Here is a 20,074-nt window from a genome sequence, read left to right on the forward strand (position 1 = left end):
TATCATGTCTCACCTGGTCCTTCTCTTCACTAGACTAGCCATGCCCAATTCATGTAACTATTCTTCATATGTGTTAGTCTCCAGTCTCCTAATCATCCTGGTTGCTCTCCTCTGCACTTTTCCTAGAGTCTCAAGATCTTTTTTATAGTGTGGTGACCAAAACTGGATGCAGTACTCTAGGTGTGGTCTTACTAGGGCTTTATAGAGTGGTATTAGTACCTCACTTGATCTTATCTTGATTGTATCCCTCTGTTAATGCAATTTAGGATTGTGTTAGCTTTTTTTAGCTGCTGCTGCACACTGCTGGCTCATATTTAGCTGATTGTCCACTAAGACTCCAAGATCCCTTTCACAGTCACTGCTATTAAGCCTGGTTTCCCCAATTTATATGCGTGCTTTTGGTTTTTCTTACCTAATGTAAGACTTTACTTTTCTCTACATTTAATTTCATTTTGTTAGATAGGGCCCAGTGTTCAAGTCTGTCAAGATCCATCTGGATCTTGAGCCTATCTTCTAGGGTGTTAGCTATTCCTGCCAGCTTAGTATCCTCTGAAAATTTGGTGAGTTCCCCTTCTATTCTCTCATCTAAGTCGTTTATGAAGATATTGAGGAGTACTGGGCCTAAGACGAAACCTTGTGGCACCCCACTGCTTACTTCTCTCCATGTAGACTTAGACCCATTAAGGAGTACTCATTGAGTACGGTTTGTCAGCCAGTTGCAAATCCATCTGGTGGTGAAGCTATCTATCCCACTTTTTTCTAGCTTCCTCCTTCCTCCTGCACCAGTGTTTTTTCCACCCTTAGTTTGGATCGGGTTACCACTGTCTGCGTCCACAGTCCACCTGGGCCATTGCTGGTGCCCCCCATAGAGGAGCAGATCCAGGTTTTGCTGTGGCATCAAATTTTTGCTCCAGAGCAGACATCATTATATCATAGCTGCAGTGGTGGGTTCTAAATTTTTTTACTACCGGTTCTGTGGGTGTGGCTAGGTGGAGGAGGGGCATGTCTGAGTGGGTGTGGCCAACTTGATGTCACTCATGCATTCAGTCACATGACCCCCCACCAAGCCACGCCCACTGAAACGGTGGCGAAAATTTTGGGAGGCACGGAGGCATGGGCGATGGCTGGGAGGAGGGTGCAACACACAGGGGGCTCCCTGCATTTTCTCGGATTGTCTGGGCTACAGTTGAGTCCACTGCCCTGAGCTGGTGGATGGAGGCACCCCTCCCAGCCAGATGTTTCCAGATTTGACTTGGAGGAAAGCGCAGTTCATGGCTGCTACATTTTGCTGTGCTGCACTAGCGAAGGGGAAGAAACAGCCAGTGAAGAGCACACAGAGCTGCTCCAGTCCATGTATTCTCCTGGTCAGTGGCTGTTTCTCTCCTTCATTGCTCTTTATGGGAAAGTGCTTGGCGTAGCACAGTGAAATTTAGCGGCCATGAGCCGTGCTTTCCTCTAAGCGCTGTGGGCAGCAGAGGGAAACCGGTGCTTCTCTTTGCACAGAGCTTTTTGAATGAGACTTGGAGGAAAGCACATTTCGCTCCAATAATGAGTTTGGGCGGAGATCTAAGGAAACATCTTCCAGCTCATCACGATCAAAAGAAGCAGCAGCAGAGGCAACGGGCATGTGTGTGTGTATCCCTCCGCAAGGACTTGGAGGCAGACACTGCCCCTCTGAGATAAAGAGGTGGTGGCGAAGCCCTGGCTGTCACTGGCTGGACTTACAAGGAAATGGGATGAGCGTGCGTGAAGAACATGGTGGTGATGAACATGGCAACCGGGGTGAGCGAGCGGCAACCGGGGGACCGGTTTGAGGGCGTGGCCAGCCAGCCATTACTACCGGTTCTGCGAGCGATGACAGATTTTTACTACTGGTTCTCCTGAATCGGTGCAAACCAGGAGCAACCCACCACTGCATAGCTCTCTTGGAGGCATCCAAGAAGGCTGTGTTAAAGTATAGAGAGCTGGTTTAATGTCAACTGTCTGACTAGTGAACCCAAAATAAGGCAACACTCTCAGGAGCTTTAAATTTCCAAAAGTAAATTTCAGCACTGAAGAATCAAAACCAGCTCTGGTTTTCCCACACAAAGGCTATATTAAGCTATAGCTTCCCTTTCTCCCCATTGTCCAATTATAAGACATCATTTTGTTATGGGAATAATCCACCTCCTTCTCAAGACCCTGCACTAGTGACTTTGATGGTTTCCAAACTCTCATGAGTCGTGAGCAAAACCTCAGCATTCCATTCCACCCTTCCCTCCCCCCAATTCAATGGCAAGTTAAATAGTGATAAAATTCAAAAGGAGCAAAGTGGTTCAATCATGACAATCTGTTACCAAAGGAATGAACAGATAAATGTGACTTAAGTCTATACCAAGATAAAAATGTACAAATATGCTTAAGGCAGTGCTTTAATTCACATAAACAGAGGAGAAGAAGCACATCCAGACTTGGAAGATTCTGTTACTATCATTATTTTGATACAAATTTTAGGTTACATTATGTCTATTTCTGTTTCATGATCTGATCTACCTTTTAAGGCTAAAGTGCTATAACTTAGAAGAAATGAATGTCTTGCCCTTATTCATAGCATGACTTTGATTTTCATCCTCTTTGTGTAGACTCTTTCAACTTTTAAATATGGCTTCTAGCCATCAAATTGTTGGCTATCCAATCTATGAAACTACCATATTGAAATGTATGAAACAATCCGCTTTCTTCCATCAACTCAAGGGGACAAACATAATAGTCTCTCTTTCTATTTCCCTCCCAAAAATCTTTACAACAATCTGTGGAATAAGTTGGGCTATAGAGAAGCCAAAAGTTGCCTAATGAACTTCTGTATTCAAAGATGACATCCAGCAATCCAACCCCTTAACTGCTATGCCATGCCATTCTGAAAACTGCCTAGTAATTGGATTTCTAGAAAGGTGTGTTTTCAATCTTCAGCAGGACAATCACATGGCTCGAGGCCAAATTGAGTGTCCTCCTCCTTTATTTGAAATTTCCCTTCTGAAATTCAAAGCCTTGTGGCATCTCTATAATGCATTCAAACAGGGCTCTCCCCACCCCCCCATTTTAATTTGCTTTTTAATTTAATTTAATTGTTCACCAAATGTCATGCAATGGTTCAGGATAAGATGAGAAGATGGTAATAAGTATTCTTCTCTCCCTTTTCAGTCAGAAGTCTTTTCTTTCCCAAACAAACATCTTTCTTTCTTGCTCATGTAGGAGACCAGATTTTAAAAATCTACTCAGAAGTCAGGGTCAGCTTTGTCTTCTATTTAAGAGAGCATTACCTTGTGTGCATTAGTCTGACATCTGTTGCCATGGAAGCTGGATGGGTAATGGAAACAGCCCACGAGAAGATGAGTCAATTCTGCTGACGCTGCTGGGTATTTTTCCAATGGTTCTCATTTCTGTTTCCATGGAAACTGAAGTTGGATGAGTAAAAAAAAGTATTAAAAAAAATAAGACTGCAACCATGATAGTATTTTACCAAAGCTATTTTTTCCCCCTCATGGCATAATCTTTCAGCCTGAAATCCACTCTCTAAGAAAGATGCCTAAACACTGCTAATAATTATATTTTATAGGCGGTAGCAGCTGCTAGATGAAAATAGGTTTTCAGATTTTCAAATGTAATTCTTTCATAATATCATGTTTCCCCAAAAATAAGACCCTGTCTTATATGTTTTTGAATCCCGAAATAAGCACTTGGCCTTAATTTCGGGGAGGTCTTATTATTTTAGGGGATGTGGAGCAAGATAGAGCTCCTCTTGCAGTCTTACCTGATTTCCAGTTCTGTCCCCCTAACCCTAACCAGAGGAAATGGCAGGGACCGCCTGCGCATGTGATTAAATATTTTTGGGAAAGGCTTATTTTTGAGAGGGGGCTTATTTTAGCGCAGACACTCCAAAGCCTGATTGGGCTTATTATCAGGAGATGTCTTATTTTCAGGGAAACAGGGTATCTGCAACATTTCAAGACTTATGGATTGAGCCTTGGTGGCGCAGCAGACTAAAGTACTGTTAAGTAACACCAGTTGCCTGCAATTACTGCAAGTTCAAATCTCACCAGGCTCAAGGTTGACTCAGCCTTCCATCCTTTTGAGGTAGGTAAAATGAGGACCCGGTTTGTGGGGGCAATAAGCTGACTTTGTATATATAAAAAAAGAACACCACTTAGGGGGCCGAAAGCCCTACTAAGCAGGTATATACAAAAGTATGAAGGCTATAGCTTAACGCATTGTAAGCCGCCTTGAGAAGGGCGGCATATAAATCGAACCAATAAATAAATAAATAAATAAATAAATAAATAAATAAATAAAAGGTGTCTATTAAAACAACTTTTTAAAAGTTTCTAAAAGATTTACAAATGCAATATTTTTTATTTATTGATTATGTTTATAGTCTGTGGTTGTCTTTTGTTGTTGTTTTTTCAGACATGGAAAGTCAAACCCAATTGATATTAAATGATTTTTTAGATATGATCTTTTTTTGAGAAAAATGCACACAAAAACTTCAATTTTAAGATATTAGATGTATTGGCAGCTAAATTTGGATTGTGCTGAATTTCCTATTTGCCATGTTCATCTGACTGAAAATATTCATTCATTTTAGAAATACTTTTCAGCAATAATTTGTTTCTTTGGCTTCCCTTTTTTTTCTTGATGCCATTTTGTTTGCATTTACTGCTCTCTGATTTTTCAATAACAATGAGAATTGCAAAAAAAAAAAAGTACTTTAGAGTTGAATTCAAAGCCAGGGTAGTTAGTTGCCCAATGTAGTTATGTGTGAAAATCAATAATGGTTCTCATTGGAATATTTTAATCAAGTTACAAAAGTGACTGAATACTATTCAGTCTAAACTAAAGTATTCCATTGATGAGAAATTTGCAATTAGATACTTGTTTGACTTCCTGGCAACCCAATTGCCAAAAAAGCTACACTGTTGCAATATCTTGCCATGCGTTTTAGAAATCTTGTTCCAATCTGCTAAGATACTAAAATAACTGATGTTTTCACACTGAAAGAACCACTTGTGGATCTATCACATAAAGCTTTGGGCCATATTTCAGTCATGAGATTGCTGTGCAAAGTACAACTACCTTGTATCTATTTCATGTCTTGCAATTGGGGAGTAGCTTGAAGGATCTCCTTAGAATCCAAGTGGTCCAAATAATTCAATGAAAATGATCCTAATTCATTTTTCCTCCCGACAGATAAAAATCTTTCATGCAATAATTATGTCTTCCTCCACAGATACTAATTATCTTTTACTAAGAAAACAGATTAATGGCTTAATATGACTTAATATGACTCAAAGTCAAAATGATTTGTCATGGCTAATGTACAATGTTTGCTTTTTTAAAAAAGATGCTCAGTGTGTCTCTTGCCCTTCTTTCACTATGCTAGGGTGAAATTAATGGGGCTGGTGCATTTCCTTAAGTCAGCAGAATCAATTTCCAGCAGAGGTCACTATTTGCTTTCCCACAATGTTACTCAAAAGGATGTCATATCGAAATCCATTGAAGTATTTTTTTTAAAAAAATGGTGACCATTAACACTAGGGATCCTTAATTTTCTTTTTCTTTCATTGCCAGAATTCAACTGTTGCTTTAATGCAATCACCTTAAAATTTTCAAGCAAAACTTGCTACCCTTTAGAAAATTCTACCAGCAGTAATATGCCCAATGCCCAATGTGTCAACCCTGAAGGTGACCTGGCCAAAGCCATCTTGAGGGTTCAGTGCTGCCACTGGGAGTGCTGGGAGTGGGGATTAGAGATAGCTGGGGCTGTGTAGTCAAAATAAAATACCTTCTCTTGGGAACCAAGGACATTCTCATACCTGGCAGGAGAAAGGAGGAGTGATGTCACCAGACCAATGTGTCAGGGTGGCAATTAATCCCATTCTGCTTTTGGGGTAATTGCACCTGATTAGAGACGGGGCCGTGGCTTTTTCCTTGGAGTATACTTTAAGAAAATAAAAATAAAACCCGAGATGCATTCTAATAAACACATTTTATTATAAAGAAGTAAAAAACAGTCTTACTAGCTAATAATTACATCTTGGCAGTGTACCTGCCCTACTCCTTGGCAGGAAAACAAAGAAAGAAGAAAGTGAAAGAATGTGAAAAAAAAAGAATGTGGACATGCGCAGTGGCTTCTGAGATAAGAGTCAAATCAGTCTACTGTAAGTCTCAGAATGGAAGCCCAGTTGACAAATACAAAAACGCAGTGACAATCCCTTTCTTTGTCAGTTGAGCGGACATCAAGTACATCATCAAACAAGGCACATCTTCTTATGCAGATACTCGTGTTGAGCTGCTGGAAGCGGTTTGTTGAGCATATCAGCAATTTGATCATGTGTAGATATATACTGCAATTTAACAAAACCTTGTTTCACTAATTGTTTTATGTTTTGATAATGGATGTCAATGTGTCTGGACCTAGAACCTGTGAAATGTGATTCAGAAATATAAACCACCGATTCATTGTCTTCCATCATGGTGATCGGTCGGATCGGACGTGCCCAGATATCAAAAGCATCAAACCATGTTAGAGAATTACATGCATCTGAAACACAAGCATATTCAGCTTCAGTAGATGAACAAGAAACAAAATTCTGTTTACGCATTTGCCAATAAACAGGACATCCATTTAAGAACATCATATAACCTGAAGTACTTTTATGTGATTTCTTATCACTCGCCCAATCAGAATCTGCATAACAAGATAATTCTGCATAATCAGTATGTGTTGGTTCTATGTTCAGTGTGTTTTAGGTATTTCAATAATTTCTTAACATATGTCCAATGAAACTGTTTTGCCTTACCTACGTGTCGAGATAAGAGATTAACACTAAGTGCAATGCCGGGTCTGGTCCAACTACTAATGTATAACAGTGATCCGATTACTGAACGATAAAGTGTTTGATCCTCGAACTCAGGACTTGCTTCATGTGTCAAGTTGTGAAAATCTGTTTGCATGGGTGTCTTTGTTGCAATGATGCAAAATTTGTTCAATTTTATCCTCTTGTGAAAGACTAAACCCTTCTATGTTTTTTCAATCTGAACACCTAAATAAGTGCTAATATGACCCAAAGATTTCAATGTGAAATATCTCTGCAAAGCTTTGGCAAAAATTTCACTCATTTTCTCATTTGGACCAATATAAACAATATCATCAACATAAACAAGAACTATCTCATATGTATTGTTAGATCTTTTTGTGAACATGCACTCAGTTTTGGACTTAATAAAGCCCATTGAATTTAGTTTGTCAGTAAGACATAAGTACCACATTAAACCAGACTGTTTCAGACCATAAAGACTTTTGTTTAGAAACCAGGTATCCCCTTCTTGCTGTCGGAACCCTGGAGGACCTCTCACGTAAATCTCTTCATCTAGGTCAGCATGTAGATAAGCCATGTCAACATCGAACTGGAAAGCTTCTAAACCAAGGATAGTTGCAGTTGCTAAAGCAATTTTTACACTCTCAGTCCGGACTGTCGGTGAGTAAGTATTTGTGTAGTCCTCAGGATAACATTGAGCGAAACCCTGAGCTACAAGTCTGGCCTTGTACAGTGACTCACCATTTGGCTTCTTTTTGATTCTGTAGACCCATCGAGTGCCAATGACCTTTTCGTTTGCTGGAAGTTTTGCAGGTGTAAACACTTTAAGTTTCTTTAGACTGTCCATTTCAACCTGCATTGCATCATACCATTTGTCTTGCTCTGAATCAGGAAGATGCTTGATTTGTGTGAATGTATCAGGTGGAAGTGTAACATTGCAAATCAAAGGCAATGGTATTTTTGTCAGTTGCCATGAATATCATTGTGGAGGGATTCCCTTTGTGACCCTCTTGGAACGTCTCGGAACAACAGTCCATTCTTCTTCTGTTTTGTCCTCATCCTCACATTCGTCGCTAGTGTCAGAATCGGCGGCTTGTGAAGATGGAACATCAGGTTGAGAAGAACTAGTGGCTGGAACTTTCACCTGTAGATCTTGATCATCAGGCTGTGTGGCATCAGCAGTATCATCTCTAGGAAAATAAACTCCAGGATGATTGGAATGAATCCTGGACCAGTCAACATCTTCCTCAAAATTAGCAGATTGGGAAATCACAATTACATGTTTGGAGTCAATAAATTTGCTCCATTTTGAATTATCATCAATGCCCATAAATCTCAGTCTCTTTGCTGCTGGACCTCCTTTTCTTCTTTGAGCTAAGGGAATGTTCACCATAGCATATGAACCAAAAATATGGATGTTTTTGAGATTGGGCTTGTACCCGTACAACATGAAGAAAGGAGTCTGATTTATTACACTGCTCCAAGTACGGTTGACAATGTAATTTGCATATTTGATAGCTTCACCCCAGTATGGCATACTAAGGTTGGCGTCTTCTAGGAGACAACGCATCATGGTTTGCAGTACTCCTTGTCATCTTTCTACAACTCCATTATGAGCCGGTGTGTAAGGAGCCAACGTCTGATGAAGAATTTCATTCTTACGCATGCAGTCCTGAAAACACTGAGACATGAATTCAGCACCATGATCACTCTGGATTTTGGTGATGTGAACTTGGTGTTGGGTAGAAACAAGAGCTGCAAAGTCTTTAAAGATCTGAAAAGTCTCAGATTTTTCTTTCATAGGATATACATATCCATATCTTGAATAATTATCAACAATTGTTAAAAAATATTTTCTACCACCAAGTGTTGGCGGAAAAGGACCAACTAAGTCAGGGTGAACCAAATCAAAAATGCGTGTTGACAGGCGTGTAGCACGTTTGGGAATGGCTGCTGCTTTGGATTTGGCTCTCTTGCAGACAGCACAATCCAAAAACACCTTACACCCCTTTAGATCCAAACCTTTTGCGAACTCCGGCATCTTCCTAAGAACACGGAAACTGGCATGCCCCAATCTTCTATGCCATTTATGCAAAGGTTTATCAGTTAGTAAATTCTCAACATTAACAGTTTTATGGGGAACCTCGGGCTTGCTCTGAACAACCTGTTTCCTAATTTTCTTTTTGTTGGCTTTAGGAGACTTTAGAGTAGCAACAGGATCTCTCTCTGGAACATCTCTCTCTGGGCCAAACTCTTTTGGAGTTTGTATACTTGCCTGTGCTTGTGATTTAGACTTTGGCTTTAAGTAATAAACACCACCAATTAACATGGTTTCAGCAACAATATCTCCATTTTTAACTATGTAACTTACTTTTTCAAGGTGGTGAACCTGGAACTTTAACATTCTAGACAAGTGACTCTGACTGAGCAAATTACTAGTTGCTGTTGGTATATAATAAACATCAGGAATGAATGCATCAAGCTCTTCAACATAAACAGTTCCTTTTCCTTTGACCTGACAAGGATGATTGGAAAAAGAATAAAGTTCATGTAGTTCAGGTTCAGGCTCGTGCATCTCTGTGAAAAGTTCCTTTCTGTAGGTAACATGCAACACTGCACCACTGTCCAAAGTCCACAGGAGTCGTCTGTCGTACTCTGTTAACGCCAATGTGGCGAGTGGAACTTGTGGATCACGCCTGGGACCATGACGACCTTGTCTTCTGCCTCTGCCTCCTCTGGAATCTGTTCCTCTGGGCTGGTACGAGACGGGAGCTGGAACTCGTTGGGGACAATCCCGGGTGGCATGTCCCACACGATTACAGATGTAGCATCTTGGCATCCTTGGAACGTAGGCTCTTCCTTGGAAGGGATGCCTCGCTGGAGGCATTTGTGCATGCACTTGTGGCTGCTGTATAGAAATTTGTATTTCAGCTTTCTCTAATAAATTACTTTTGCCAGTAGATGGTGCTGCAACTTTAGTTTCGGGCAGCTCAGATCATTTTTCTGCCTTCGTGGCATGATATGTAATTTGATCAGAGAGAACATCATGTGACAATTGCAACGTGTACACAGCTCTCTGTTCTGATTGGCCTGACACAATATCCTCTAGGGTGTGTGTCTTTAGCTCTGAAGAAGAAGCTAAGATGGCGGTTTCAGGAATTTTAAAAGCATGAGACTCTCTCTTATCTGCCTCGAGCATAGGTAAAGCCATTTTTGCCATTTTGCTCATGTTCAAAAAATTTTATATGGTCATGATAGCCTTTTATAGCTTGCTCATGCTGGGTGAGCTCAGACCTTCGAGGAGAATAATAGATTATTTCTTTTTCTGCATGGGGGGAAAAATGCTCAGCCGTTTGTGAAAACTTTGGCCTTGCACCAAACGTTTCAAATTCAGAAGGTTCTGGGAGGACTGTTTGAGAGCATGCATATTCAGAAGGAGACATCACTGACCTCAGTTGCAGCACGTTGTCTTCAAAAGCAGCTTTTCTGTCATCTTCCTCCTGAAGCCTCTGTAAGAGCATTTCGTCCGATTCTCCTGCTCCTCCCACAGCTCCTTCTAGCCGGGTGGCTGAAGCAAGGGGCTGGAAACTTGAAAGCCTTCTTTCTGCCTCTTCTTCATTGGAAAAATCAATCAAATCATTTGTGGGGAATGCTCTGAATTTCATTTTCATTTTCCCTTTCTTCTTTTTCGGCATTGTTGCAGACAATTAATCAGCGTTCCGCAGTCGCAAAAATAATCAACTGTCTAAACTAGACTAGAGGTCTAATCATCAAAGTAACAAGCAAGGAAAAAGCCATAAATCAATCCAAGCCATCCTCCTGCTACCACGTGTCAGGGTGGCAATTAATCCCATTCTGCTTTTGGGGTAATTGCACCTGATTAGAGATGGGACCGTGGCTTTTTCCTTGGAGTATACTTTAAGAAAATAAAAATAAAACCCGAGATGCATTCTAATAAACACATTTTATTATAAAGAAGTAAAAAACAGTCTTACTAGCTAAAGATTACATCTTGGCAGCGTTCCTGCCTTACTCCTTGGCAGGCAAACAAAGTTAGAAGTTCTTCTAACAAAACAAGTTAGAAGAAAGTGAAAGAATGTGAAAAAAAAAAGAATGTGGACATGCACAGTGGCTTCTGAGATAAGAGTCAAATCAGTCTACTGTAAGTCTCAGAATGGGAGCCCAGCTGACAAATACAAAAACGCAGTGACACAATGGAAGCTGCATTGATTGGGCCATGTGACTGATTGTTTAGGATTGAGAGAAAAACTTTTAGGTGAAAACCAAGGGGCACCTCAGAGTTAGTTTTCACCAGATATGTGCCAATAAAGCTATTGTAAGGTTCTGCCTCTACTCCCCAATCAAGAAAGTACAGACTCTTCAGACAGCAGCATTTCAAAAGGAACCTTTTATTGAAAGGGAGTGATTGCAAGACAAAAGCAAAGCAGAGTCTGAGTTCCCTCCAAATGATTCCATTAGGATAAAGTGGTTAGAAACCCCTCCTCTCAGTTTGATATTGAATGGGATATTGAATCCACAGGTGTGAAGATGTTGTGGAAACAGTCGTCCTGAGAAAAAGATAAGGATTCGTTCCCATGTGTTTCTTCTGTGAGGCTTCCAAACTGAAAGAAAACAGATGGCCCTCCCCATCTGGGGAGGTAAATCAAAGCACAGGGCATAATAGGTAACAGGGTAAAAGTTATAAACTAGGGAATTACAGGATACATAGGAAAGCAAGATGAGAGCAATAAGTGAGTAAAAGGATCCGGGATCCCCTCCCCACTTGAATGGCAGTATCACCATAGGGATCTGACAGCTATTCTTTGAGGAATTCACCTACTTCTGAGTTTTCCACAAATTCCTCAGCGTACCTCTTCAGGTGGACCTCAATCACCTCCTTCCCCAGGAGGAGGAGGCTCACCTTAAAGAGGATTGCTGGGTGATTATCTGCAGATGCAATTAGTGTGGAGAAGTATTTATACTTTGCGGCATGAATCACCACAAGGTAGGCCTTAGTAGCAGCTCTTACCCATTGATCTGTCCCCGTCCACACACACACACAAACACAGCCAGCCAAGGGTTAAGGAAACACTTTGGCACACACCCAGGTCTTATCTCCAACTTGGCAGCGATTTACACACCGTCTGCCAAGTGCGTTTATTTCCACAAAACAGAAAGATAAGATACTTAGTGTACAAAAAGTCCAAGCAGAATAATATTTCTCTCAGCAGTTCCGGACGAGGCTTTAGTGACTATCCAAGGTTTACTTTTGTTCGTCACAAGGATCACTGACCACTACCCTCTATTATATAGTCTCTGGGGTGTGGTCCAGTGACTCAGTTCTAATCCCTAGCACGCCTCCTAAGCTGCTGCAATCGTTTATCACGCCTTCGGAGGCGTGCGTCCAGGAATGATGTTTTTCCGTCACTCTGATCCGAGCCACCTGTCTCCCTGCTAAACTCCTCTCCCTCGGCCGGCACCTGAGACAATGCCAGAGGGGAGGGGCCTGGAGAGGGAGGCCTGGCTGACTCCTCTTCCTCATGCTCGGAGCTTTCTTCCTCCGATGGGACAGGCTCAGAGGGCGGGGCCACAACACCCATATTCGATCAAGTTCATCCCCTGTCTTCCGCCAGCGGTGCTCTAGACATCTCCTCGTGCATTTCATCTCTCTCAGTTCCTCTGTATACCATGGGGTACAGAGAGGTCGATGGGTGAGAAGAGGTCACATGGGTGCAATCATCTGCAGAGCCTCAGTCACTTTCCTATTCCAAACAGTGACTAAGAGCTCAGCTGCACATTAGATCTGCAGTTATAACCTCCAGCTCCTTCTGGAACCCATCCGGGTCCATTAGTCGATGGGGGCGGACCTATCTAATAGGTCCTGCCTCCCTGCAGGGGGGTACAGCTCTTAAGAAACTCATTGCCACCAGACTGTGATCCGACCATGACAAGGGGACCAAGGACAGGTCCACCAATTCCAGGTCACATAGGCACTGCTCTGACAAGAACACCAAATCAGGTGTGTGACCACTTTTAATAGTCGGCCCCTGGATGACCTGGGACAGGCCCATGGAAGTTATGGTTTCCATGAAATCTCTGGCTACCTCTGCCCCTGCCTCCAGGGATGGGAGATTGAAATCCCCCAGAACTATAAGCCTGGTGAATTCCATCACCAGGCCCATGGCAAGGTCCAGTACTCTGGGTACGGAACCTGCCATGCAGCAGGGAGGCTGGTACAGCAGCAGCAATCCCATCTTATCCCTTGAGCCCAACCTAAGAAAAAGGGTCTCACAGCTGGCCACTTGTGGAGCAGTGCCTCTGGAGGCTGCTAGAGATTCTCTGATAATAACAGCCACATCCCCTTCATGGCCTTGAGGTCTAGATTGGTGCCATGCTCGATAACCCACTGGGCACATTTCTATGAGGGGAATGCCTCTCTCTGGGCCCAGCCAGGTCTCAGTTATACAAGCAGGATCAGCCTTCTCTTCTAGGATCAAATCGGCAATAAGGCTAGCCTTATTGCAAGCTGATCTGACATTTAAAAACAGCAGCCTAAGACCAGGGCCACCACAGAACTGCTGACCAGGTAAATGAGGTCAGTGCAAGGGGGCAGAACACGAGACTGGTACTAAACACTGAGGTCGCATTCCCCATGCCTGCCCCCTGCCCCCCTCCTCCCATATTTCTCGTTACCCGACACCACTGAAATAGGTCACCCTCCTCTGCCTTCCCTGAGAACCATTCCATCCCCAATCCCCAACACTCCTCCTTAAAAAGGGGAAAAACCTTCTCCCACTGACACACTGTTGGGGCAAATTGAGTCTTACAGGCACTATAGCACTTGTTCTCAGTGCCCTCAAACTCACACCACCCCTTTCTCATTGCCACAGAGGGGTCACATCCAGTCCCGCCTATCTCCCAACTCATTCAGAATACATCTACTCAATGCACAAACAGCACCCTGCCTGGTTGTTCTCACCCACCAAACAGGGAGCCACACCTCCCCCTCAGCTCTCACCCAGGGGAAAGGGACCAACACACTCGCCTCTCACTCAACTTTCCCTTCCAGCCCCAGGATTCCCCAAGCAGCCTTCCCAAGCCTGGTTACAGAACATTCAGAGGATTGAAGAAGCAAGATTGCAGAAGGTAGCCAGAAAAATAGCCTGGAAATTTAGCAGCACTGGAAATTTAGCAGCAGTGTAGTCCTACAATGTCTCATGAAGTTCACAGTTCCAAGCTCCCACTTGCCAGTTAACCTCAGGAAATCCCAATGGCAGCCTGCCACTTTCCACAGTGTTATTAACCACAAGTAGGCCTAGCTGCTGACAAAGGCCAGTGAAGTTTGTCTCTTCTATCAGCTCTGCCTACATCAGAGGACCCACACCATCAATTCAGAGCTGCAGCTGCTGACTCTTGGGTTCTCAGACCAGGGTTTAGCTTCAGTCAGGGGAATCCAGGGGAAGGGGGAAGTCACACAATTGTAAATCATCCACCTCCTCTGCTCCGTCTCTCCATCTCACCTTCCAACTGCCACTTTCTGACCTCTCCACTCTTTCAGCTCTTGGCCTTTCTGTTTCTTTACCTCTCTGTTTCTTCAACAAAAAACAGTCTCTCAGTTATCTTATCAAGCTTGTCTCTTTCTTGCCTTTCTCTCTACAGACTCATCCACTTCCACATATGAATCTCTACATTCCAAATTTTCAAAAACGCTCTCTGCACAACACTTTGGAGCACCATCTACAAATACATGCAGCCTCTGTTGCAATCTTAAAAAATATATGTGTTGGTACTGACATAAGCTGAATTCATTGTAAAAATAATTGTAAAAAGTATTGAGGGAGTAGTTAGGTTTAGATTGCTATTGTAGATGGATTACAAATAGAAAAAAAGCGGGGGGGGGGGAGGAAAAAAGAGCACTCCAAACCTAACCAAAATTGAAAAGAAAGCATCTTCTACAACAACATCTGCAGCATCCAGCCCATCAAATCTAAGATCAATAGATATAATGCTATAACCAAAAAAAATGAATATTTTCCAAAAAGAAATACAAGCGATGTTCCAATCTATTCAAGAAGCTATTGCTGCACAGATAAAAGAAATAAGGATGAACCATAATGAGGTGAAAGGTGACTTGGGGGAAATGAAAGAACAGATCCAGAATATGGATTGCAGATTAGAGAATTTTCAGCAAATGATAACAAAAAATGAACAAAGGATCCAGAAAATAGAGGATAAATCAGAAGTCTAAGGATCGCCTCTCCTTCCAACTTAAGAAAGTACGAACTCTTGAAACGTAGTTGTTCAAAAGGATTCTTTTATTAAGCAGAAGTGAAAACCATCCAGCTAAAGCACAATCTGAATGCCCTTAGGCAAAGCAGTAGGATTAAAGTGGTAGAGACCCCTCCCTTTAGGTCAGAATGCAGATTTCAGCCAATACACAAGTGTGAAGATGTTTTCTTTACTATTTCCTTTGAGAACCCGAACAAACATGCATTCCCACCATTTCTCTTTAAAGTGAGACAACCCACATGGCTATCATATAAATTCCTGCAGGTAAACGGAATCTCAGGCTTTCTTGGCGCCAGGATATAGGTTGTAAAATATCTGATGACACAGGCCATGCTAGTAAATCGAATCCAAGTCCCCCCTTCCTTCACTTGAATGGAAGTATCACTTTTAGGGATCTGACATGCTACCCTCCTTAGAAAACAAAAGGGTCCACCTGTAAAAAAAAACAACAAATATACACAAGATTTCAAGATTTCATGATAGTAGATCAACAAGGTTTGTTAGGGTATTGGGAGTGAAATTTTCTCAGTAAGATTGGAGCCCTAACGTGGTGTTTAGCGACCCATTCATTGTGTGCTGATGGTAAATGTTTCCAAGCAACTAAGTATTGGACTTTCCCTCTGTGGATCCTAGAATCAAGGATTTCCTTGATTTCAAAGTGTTGTTCACCTTCAATCATGATGGGAACAGGTGGTGTAGATGGAGGTGGTCTGAGGGATGAGATTACTTCTCGTTTGAATAAACTGATATGGAATACTGGGTGGATCTGCCTGAGTGTCTTTGGAAGAAGTAGTTCAACTGCTACTGAATTGATGATTCTAGTGATGGGGAAAGGTCCAATGAACTTTGGCCCTAGTTTCTTTGATGGTTGTAATGATTTCAAGAATTTTGTAGATAAGTATACTCTGTCTCCAATATGAAAAGGTTTGGGTTCCATCCTTTTCTTGTCAGCTTGAATCTTAAAAGCTTCTCTAGCTTCCTGTAAGGCTAATCTAACCACTGGCCACGTGTTTTGCAAATTATCCATCCACTCCTTAAGTGAGGGGATGGTGGGTTCTTCTGTGGATAGTTCAGGCATGGGGCTGAAATCCTGGCCTGTTGCTACTCTAAAAGGGGTAAAACCAGTGCTTGAATGTACAGCATTATTAAACGCAACTTCAGCAAAAGGCAAAAGTTCGGTCCAGTTATCCTGTTGAAAATTAATGAAACATCTTAAATATTGTTCTAGTACCGAGTTCAAAATTTCAGAATTATCATTAGTACACGGATAAAAAGATGTGCTCAACCCCTGGCCAGTACCAAGTAAGCCCAAAAACGCCCTCCAAAAGTTGGAGGTGAATTGAGCCCCTCTGTCGGAGATGATCCTTTGTGGAGCACCATGAAGTCGATAAATGTGTATTAGGAATAGTTTGGCTAAACTTTTAGCAATTGGGATCTTTTGGGAGGGTATAAAATGTGCCTGGTTTGAAAATAGGTCTGTCACAACCCAAATAACAGTATTTCCCTCACTGTTTGGCAATTCCACGATGAAATCCATAGCGATCTCTCTCCAAGGCGCTGAAGGTTCAGCTACCTTCTGCAATAGACCTGGGGATTTCCCCTGGTGTCTTTTTGCTGCTGCACAAATGGGGCAGCTAGCTACATAGCTTTCTATGTCCTTTTTTAGTGATGGCCACCAAAATTGTATTTTAATCAGGTGTAAAGTTTTCACAAACCCAAAATGTCCAGCTAATTTGGAGTCATGGCACCGTACCATTAAGCATAGTCTTTGGCTTGCAGGGACATACAACTTCCCCCCCACCCAAGCCAAGCCTTCTTTCATCAGACAGCTGGATTTGTTGTTCAAAAACCATTCATCAGTGGCCAATGCTTGTTTAAAATTTTGGGTGATGTCATTGTCTGTCACTGTTTCTTGTTTTTCCTGGGATCTGGTGACTACTTTAGCGGCTAGTTGACGGTTTTGTACTATAGGTTTGATTACGTCTGACCTTGCATGAATGTATTGCGGTTTTCTGGATAGCGCATCCGCCAGAAAGTTTTCCCCCCCCCCGCCCGGGAGGTATTTTAGAGTAAAATCAAACTGTTTAAAGTACTGAGCCCATCGTACTTGTTTTGGGGAGAGTTTCCTTGGGGTCTTTAGGGCTTCTAGATTTTTATGATCAGTCCAGACTTCAAAAGGGGTCTTACTGCCTTCTAGGAAGTGCCGCCAGGTTAACAATGCCCAACGAACTGCATACGCCTCTTTCTCCCAAGTGGCCCACCTTTGCTCAGTCTCATTCAACTTTTTGGATGTGTAAGTGCAGGGTTGTAGTTGGTCTTGCTCATTCTTCTGAAGCAGGACCGCTCCTATTGCCACATCGCTGGCATCTGCTTGTATGACAAATGGTTTCTCCGTGTCCGGGTGTTGTAGAATTGGTTCTGCTGAGAGCAGCCGTTTAAGTTTTTCAAATGCTGCCTGGCATTCCATAGTCCAGTTCAATGGTTGCTTTGGTTTAGGGTTGTCCTCCCCCTTTGTTTTTAAGAGCTTGGTGATGGGGAGGGCAATCTGAGCGAACGCAGGGATAAACTGGCAGTAAAAGTTGGCAAACCCCAGGAAGCTCTGTAACTGTTTAAGTGTGCATGGAGGGTCCCAATCAAGTACAGCCTGCACTTTTAGAGGATCCATCTCAACCCCTTGGTGTGAAATGCAGTATCCCAAATAGTCAATCTTCTCTTGATGGAATTCACATTTGGAAAGTTTGGCATAAAGTTTGGCAGTGCGGAGTTTGTTTAAAACTGCCCTGACTAGTTTTACATGTTCTGCTTTGGTCTCAGTATAGATTAAAATGTCGTCCAAATAGACCAGAACCCCCTTATATAAATGCTGATGCAGCACTTCATTTATTAACTGCATAAACACTGCAGGGGCTCCTTGTAACCCAAAGGGGAGCACCTTGAATTGGTAGCAGCCAAGGGGGGTGTTAAATGCCGTTTTCCACTCATCCCCTTCCTTAATTCTGACATGGTAGCAAGCCTCCCTTAAGTCCAGCTTTGAAAAAATTTTCCCTTTAGCGAGGTGTGCTAACATATCTTTCATAAGGGGGAGAGGATACACGTTCTGCACACTGATAGTATTAAGGTTTCGATAGTCAACACATTAGCGTTTTGAACCATCTTTTTTCTCTCTAAACAACACTGGGGCTGCAATTTTTTGGTCGGGCTGGCTCGATGAAACCCCTTGCTAGGTTTTTCTCAATGAATGTTCTCAGCTCTTCCAACTCCCTCGGTGACATGCTGTACATCTTGGGTTTAGGGAGTTTCGCGCCGGGTAAAATTTCTATTGCACAGTCAGTGGCACGGTGGGGGGGGGGAGCTGATCTGAGGCTTTTTCACTAAAAACCTCAGCTAAATCCTTGTATTCTATGGGTATGCCCTCAGTTGGTGTGGTGTGACCAGGCATGGCTGTTTCTTGATTCTCTGCCCCCTCAAGTCCTTTATGTGGATACTCAGCAAAAGTCACCTTCCTCTGAAATTTTATGATTCCTTGTTTCTAATTGATTTGTGGGTTCCATCTTTTTAGCCACGCAAGGCCCAGAACCAACGGCCATTCCATGCCAGGTGCCACTATAAAGGTAAGCCTTTCCTCGTGGCTTCCAATGCCTATATGTAGGGGCACGGTGGCCAGAGAAGCTGGCTCCCCTCCTGCTATTGACCCATCTAGTTGGCAGAAAGTAATGGGGGTTTTCAGCTTTCTTACATTAATCCCTAACTTCCCTACTAAGGTTGGGCTGATCAAACAACGGGTGCACCCCGAATCCACTAGGGTGGGGATACTTATCTCCCTGTCCTGGTTTGGGATAAATAGTCTTAAGGGGAGGATAAGTGGTTTAATTGGTTTGCTTACCAGTGGCTCATCATCTGGATTGCTTCCGAACGAGTGTGATTCCTCCTGTTCAGATGCCAGGGTTTCTTCCCCAAAGAGGGGAGGGGATGGGACTTCTACGGTCTCCCTGCTCCTCAGGGCAGTCTCCTTCCCACGCCGACCCGGTTTTCCAGGACCCTCCCCCGGTGGGTGGTTCCGGGCGGGTGTTTGCGAACGACACTCTGCAGCTCGGTGCCCTTCTTTTCCACACTTGAAACAGGCTGAAGATCTCGGGGAGAATGCGGTTTGTGGTTTGTGGGGCTCTTGCTTCCATTGGGGTGAGGATTTCTTCCATGCTTGCCCCGCTCGATACTGGTTTCTGGCCATATCGATCTCAGCTTCTTCGGCGGTGACATACCATTCATGTAGGTCATTCGGTGCCCCTCGGGCCATGCAGGCATTGTATAGATCATCACTCAGTCCGTCCTTGAAACAGCTCACCAAAATATCTTCCGGCCAGTGCACACAACACGCAAGGTCCCGGAATTCTTCAGTATACTCTGCTACTGGCCGTCGCCCCTGCCTCACCACCTTAATGCGGTCACGTGCTTTGCGATCTGCCAGTGGGTCCTCGAACTGACATCACAGGGCCATCATGAAATGGTCGAAATTCCGCAGTTCTGGTGCGTTGGCATTATGTAGGGTCAGCATCCATCTGGCTGCGGCACCCTCTAGGGCTAGGGTCACAACTCGCACTCGGGAGCCTTGGGTTTGGAAATCACGCCCATACTCTTGCATGTAGGTGAGCACATGTGCCACAAAGAATCCTAATTGTTGCGGATTCCCATCAAACTTCACCCCAAGAGGGGGAGTTTCTCTTTCCAGCTGAGGAGCCCGGGGTTGGTTGGGAATGGGCGCCGGTGGGTTTTCTGGGTCTCCTCCCGCAGCTGCTGCACCATCTGCTTGATAGGCAGCCTCCAGGAGGGGGGTGCCTCCCCTGGCATCATCCATGACTGCTGCCCTTTCAGTGCTCTTTGGTTGTTGTCCTGGCTCCCTTCGGATGTTAAGATTTTCCAAAGTCTCCATCACC

The sequence above is a fragment of the Pantherophis guttatus genome, chromosome 8 (genome assembly GCF_059756535.1).
Source record: "Pantherophis guttatus breed Tessera chromosome 8, ASM5975653v1, whole genome shotgun sequence".
Taxonomy (NCBI): Eukaryota; Metazoa; Chordata; class Lepidosauria; order Squamata; family Colubridae; genus Pantherophis; species Pantherophis guttatus.